This window comes from Crotalus tigris, unplaced genomic scaffold (assembly GCF_016545835.1).
Source record: "Crotalus tigris isolate CLP2741 ecotype Arizona unplaced genomic scaffold, ASM1654583v1 scf7180000020826.46966, whole genome shotgun sequence".
In the NCBI taxonomy this organism is placed as follows: domain Eukaryota; kingdom Metazoa; phylum Chordata; class Lepidosauria; order Squamata; family Viperidae; genus Crotalus; species Crotalus tigris.
This window is the reverse complement of record NW_024098201.1, coordinates 23851-30000: the sequence shown is the minus strand read 5'-3', so window position 1 is coordinate 30000 and position 6150 is coordinate 23851.

The window sequence follows — 6150 nt, the reverse complement described above, 5'->3', positions numbered from 1 at the left end:
ATCTCATTTCAGGCTATTAGTCCACAGTTTCCAAAGTGCTTGCTACAATATTTGTTTATGATTATTTTAGAATTATTCAGGATATGGATTCTCTTTTCTTCCAACACTTAAAAGCACAATTTCTCCCCAGCAAAGAAGGGAAGATTCAAATCAGGTAGGACAATGATTTGACAAGGAATTGGAGAAATTTATTTAGGAACTTTTCAAGCTCTTAGCGCATTGTTGCGGTTGATTGTGCGGTCAGCCAGATGCTTAGATTGGATTTGGCGTTTTTATCCACCTTTCAAGTTCTTTCCAAAGACCTGGGATAGGCACATGTTGTCCGATGGTTTTGGAGGGGTCCTGCAGGATATATGCTGTTCCAAGAAAAGCTGACTTTTGCAATTGACTGATGGGGACTTGGCTTCTTTTTGTCACAGTCATTCTACTTCTATTTGCACAGTGTTTTTGTTTTTTTTACTGTATATTGTATCATTTTCTAGTTCTTTCTCATCTATTTTGCTGTCTCCAGGTGCTGCAACATCTACAATCAGGGCTTGTTTGTCTTTTTTATTGACATTTGCTATGTTATATGACAGGCACTTGTCAAAATTTTAAAGTCTCCTAGAACTTCATTTCCTATGACTTTATCTATTTTGTGGTCTCCACCCATTCTTGTTTGCAGGCAAGCGGCACTTCTTGCAGATCTTCCAATGCATCGTTGTTGCTACTTTGTCATGCCGTCGTTTGTAGTCAGTCTGGGCGATCTTCTTGCAGCAGCTTACCGGGTGGTCCTCTGTTTCTTCAGCTTCATTTCAGAGGCGGCGTTTGCTGTCTGTTGCTGTCTTCTCAATTCTGGCTTTGTATGTCTTTGTTCTTAAGGCTGGCTTTTGATCAGAATCAGCCCCTCCAACTCTATCTTCAACTTTCTGGCTCACAGCCATTGCCAGGCCTTGTGGTTATCTGCGTTGTCTGCTAGTTTGTGTGTGTGTGTACTGGCTGTGTAATTTTCCTGTCTTGTCATACCTCTTTTCCATTTTTCATTTGATCTTTCTTGTAGGACAGCTTGCCTTATCCGGTATTCAGTAAGCCTTCATGGTACACCATACTCAATGCATCTTTCTAAAGACGGGTGACGTAATAGCAGTATTCCAGTAGTTGAGAGGCTGCCACCAAGAAGAGGGGGTCAAATTATTCTCCAAAGCACCAGAAGGAAGGACAAGAAACAACAGTTAGAAACTAATTAAAGAGAGAAGCAACCTGGAATTAAGCAGAAACTCTCTGACACTGAGGACACTTAACCAGTGGAACAGCTGGCCACCAGAAAGTGTTGGCGCTCCATCACTGGAGGGTTTTAAGAAGAGACTGGACAATCACCTGTCTGAGATGGTGTAGGGTCCCCTGTTTGAGCGGGGGGCTGGAATAGAAGACCCCCAAGGTCCCTTCCAGCTGTATTCTATTCTAAATGTTATATTCCTCACTGCCCTTCAGATATTCTTCTAATGTGCTTGTTTTTCCTCAACCGTCTGATTTACTTCAATGTTCCATGCCCACCTGTGCTCCTTGATAGGTAGAGTCTGTGTGGAAGGACATGATTCATTGTTTTTAGTGTCCCTATCCAGGGCTTTTTAGTTTTTCTTGAGTCCAGGACACTCTTCCAGTTGTGTTTCTAAAAACTGGAATTGCTCAGGTGTTAATTGCCTTGATGGTGTTTCCTCCATTGAGTTTGGACTTTGAAGATCTTGTTCCCCTCTCATGATGTATTGACTTCTAACCTTCCTCTTGATTTCAGTATCCTTGATGTCTCAACTTGAAGGACGTCCAGCTGCTTGTAGTGATCTTCTCCATCCAAACTCTTGATGTTATTTCCACAGAGCATCTTCATTCCTTCTGGGTTCACGGTTTTTCCACTCTTTGATATCTTGGCTGTATACAGGGGCAGAGTTGAGGAGTGATTCTATTTCAGATGATTGTTTCTCCAAACAGCTTCAGATCACCCATGGGATAGCCTGGCAGATGTTTCTGATATCTCACAGCCTTGGCCTGACTTGTTCAGTAAACGCAGGAATCAATACAATAACAGACAGCAGGGGGGAGAGTGAGTCTCCTTGAAATATCCCTCTCTTGATGTTAGCCTTTATCTCTGTATCTTCATTCATCTTTGCACAAAGCTTCTGATGTTTCTGCTGACTCCTGCCCACAATAGCCATTCTCTGAGGTAGGTTGGATGTGTGTGTGTGTGTGTGTGTGTGCGAGAGAGAGAGAGAGAGAGAGAGAGAGAGAGAGAGAGAGAGAGAGAGAGAGAGAGAGAGAGAGAGAGGGAGGGAGGAAGAGAGGGAGAGAGACGGAGAGAGAGTGAGATGGAGGGAGGGAGACAGGGAGAGAGGGAGGGGACAGGAAGAGAGAGTGAAATGGAGAGAGGAAGACGGAGAGAGGGAGACAGAGAGAGAGGGAGGGGGACAGGGAGAGAGAGTGAGATGGAGAGAGGGAGACGGAGGGAGAGAGGGATACGGAGAGAGGGAGGGGGACACAGAGAGAGAGTGAGACGGAGAGGGAGAGAGGGAGACAGGGAGGGAGAGAGGGAGACAGGGAGAGGGAGAGGGACAGGGAGAGAGTGAGGCGGAGAGAGGGAGGGAGATGGAGAGAGAGTGAGAGTAAGACAGAGAGAGGGAGAGACGGAGAGAGATATTTCTTGATTGAATGTCATTAGTTGCTTGGGGTCATTGAGTTGTGCAGCATACAAATTCAATTATTATTATTATTAATAATAATAACAATAATAATAATAGGATTTCCCCTTAGTTTAATATTACATCAGGCTTGTTCTTGACCAGCTGCCCCCAACCTTTGGGGCACCAGGGACCGGTTCCATGGAGAGAGATTTTCCCGTCGACTGAAAGGTTGCGTAGTTTCATGTGATGCCTGCATCCCGGGGATGGGGCTTCGCTTGCTTGTGTGGACCGGTTTCTGATATACCATGGACCCATGCCGGTCCACGGACCGGAGGTTGAGGACCCCTATTCTTGACAACAGGGGCACGCTTTGGTTTAGATGTTGGTTGAATAGGAGAATAAGAAACCAGGAATCCTAATTCTGAATGTAACCCTAGGAAAACAATAGGTAGAGATTCTTTGATCTCCTTAGGTGAGTCCTCCTTGACCTTGGCAACTTTGAGACGTGCGGTCTTCAACTCCCAGAAGTCTTCAACTTGCTCACGGTGGCTGGAGAATTCTGGGAGTTGAAGTCCACGCCCCTTGAAGTTGCTGAGTTTGAGAAACAGTGGTTTAGACAATCACAGGAGGGAGAAACCAACAGAGGATGTATCAGTTCTGCTGGACATCTTTCCTGTGGTAGTTGAATTGGACCAAGATCCCTCCATTATGATGAAGGTGAGTGCTTCTTGATCAAGAAACACAAGATTCTGTGCCTCTGAAATGTTTGCATATGCAACTTATTGGCTTAAAAATAAGCCTGATGGGGCTCAGGGTTGACTCAGCCTTCCGTCCTTCTGAGGTCGGTAAAATGAGGACCCAGATTGTTGGGGGGCAAATAGGCTGGCTCTGTAAACTGCTTAGAGAGGATTATAAAGCACTGTGAAGCGGTATATAAGTCTAAGTTCTATTGCTATTGCTATCGAAGCCATAGTGGTGCAGTGGTTAGAATGCAGCATTGCAACTAATTCTGCCGACCGCCAGCAGTTCGATCCTGTTTGGTTCGAGGTTGACTCTGGAAGGTTTGCCTATCCAACTTATTGGCTTAAAAATAATTTGAATAAGAGATCTTAGGAGCTGTGGTGGCACAGTGGTTAAACTGCAGTACTGCAGGCTAACTCTGCCGACAGCTAGCAGTTCGATTCTGACCGACTCAAGGTTGACTCAGCCTTCCGTCCTTCCGAGGTCTGTCAAAGGAGGACCCAGATTGTTGGGGGGCAAACTTCAAATAATGCTGACCTTGTAAAGTCCACAGAGAGTGATGTAAAGCACTATGGGGCAGTGTATAAGTCTAAATGTTATTGTTATTGCTAAGTTTGGGAAAAAAAGAGAGGGCAAATATTTTATGACAATGGCATCAGACTCTTTAAGGACCACAGTCTGAATTACAAGGGGATGCCACAATTTGGAATCTACAAATGAATGCTAGTTTTGGCACAGGTTTTTTTTTTTTCTGGAAGAGACAAAAATGGGTTGAAGCAAGATAAAGTGGACATTTGTGCATTGACTCTGTTTCCATTAGGACTTCATATGTGCTTGTCCAGTGCTTAATGTCCACCTTGCCGATGCCAACCATCACAATTACACACACACACACACAAACACACAAAGCGGGATTGCTCAGGCCTCACCACTTAAATCTTTGAGAAGAGGGTCTGTGTTACACCCTCAAGTGATGGGGAGGTAGGATTGTAATTTGAAATGGGTAGACGCAGGGGTACGGATTTTATTTTATTTTTTTCGAAGGGAATAAATTGTATCCTTGGTTACTGAAGGAGCTAGCTGACCATCTGGCTGAATTCCCTTTGTTTTCTTGGGAAAACCCTGTGGATTGCCAGATGATGGAAAGGGTCCATGGCTCTTTTTCAAAAAATGAGAAAAAGAAAAAAAAGAAAAAATGACCCGGACATAATGACATAACATGCTGAGAAAATTCTTCGCGGATCAGAAGAAGACCGATCGGTGAACCCCTGGGAGACCACGTAGTAATTGTGTTAACATATCCTAGCCCAGGGGTATGTTAACCTTGGCTCTTTTATGACTGGTGGACTTCAACTCCCAGAATTCCTGAGCCAGCCACGCTGAGGAGAAAGGGAGAGGTTTCCATGCTGAGCCAGGCTGGCTCAGGAATTCTGGGAGTTGAAGTCCACGAGTCATAAAAGAGCCAAGGTGGCCTACCCCTGGCCTAGCCTTAATTCATTTGTGATGGGATGGCTTCCCTTTTAAATGGCAGAAATTATTGCCAGCTCTCTCGTCCAAGTGTTTGTCAAGTAGCCCCTGGCATTGTGATGACCGAACTTGCTGGCAGTTTCCTTTTGTGAGCAGCCAGTTTTAAATTCTGGTCCTGTAAATTTAACAGTGAGCTGATCCAGCATCTTTTCCCCCTTAGCGTCTCACAGAAGTGCCATTAAAAGGCAAGGTTTACGTCTTCCAGTTGTTTTTGACAGCCGGGGCTGAAATATGGGTCCAGTGGGACCACAGAATCTGCTTCAAGATCTGCTCGAGATATTGCTAGCAGCTATGAGATAACTCGTGACTTCCTTAAAAAAAAAAAAAATACCAGTCAGATTGGAAAGGAACTCTGCCTCCAGAACTCCTTAATATAAAACATTGAATATCAGATTTGAGTATGGGCAGTCTAGAGAAAAGAGGAAATAGGGGTGACATGATAGCAGCATTCCAGTATTTGAGGGGCTGCCACAAAAGAGGAGGGGGTCAAAATATTCTCCAAAGCACCAGAAGGCAGGACGAGAAACAATGGTTGGAAACTGATCAAGGAGAGAAGCAACCTGGAATTAAGGAGAAACTTCATGACAGTGAGGACAATTAACCAGTGGAACTGCTTGCCTCCAGAAGTCATGGACATTCCATCCCTGGAGGTTTTTAAGAAGAGACTAGACAATCACTTGTCTGAGATGGTATAGGTTCTCCTGCTTGAGCAAGGGGCTGGACTAGAAGACCTCCAATGTCCCTTCCAGCTTCTATTCTATTCCTATTCTATTCTATTCTATTCTATTCTATTCTATTCTATTCTATTCTATTCTATTCTATTCTATTCTATTCCATTCCATTCCATTCTATTCCTTATTCCTTATTCCTTATTCCTTATCCTATCCTATCCTATCCTATCCTATCCTATCCTATCCTATCCTATCCTATCCTATCCTATCCTATCCTATTCTATTCTATTCTATTCTATTCTATTCTATTCTATTCTATTCTATTCTATTCTATTCTACTTGAGGAGATTCTGATGGATTTATTTTTTCTAACCTTGACCCAATAGAATAGAATAGAATAGAATAGAATAGAATAGAATAGAATAGTATAAGGAATAGAATAGAATAGAATAGTATAAGGAATAGAATAGTATAAGGAATAGAATAGAATAGAATAGAATAGAATAGTATAAGGAATAGAATAGTATAAGGAATAGAATAGAATAGAATAGAATAAGGAA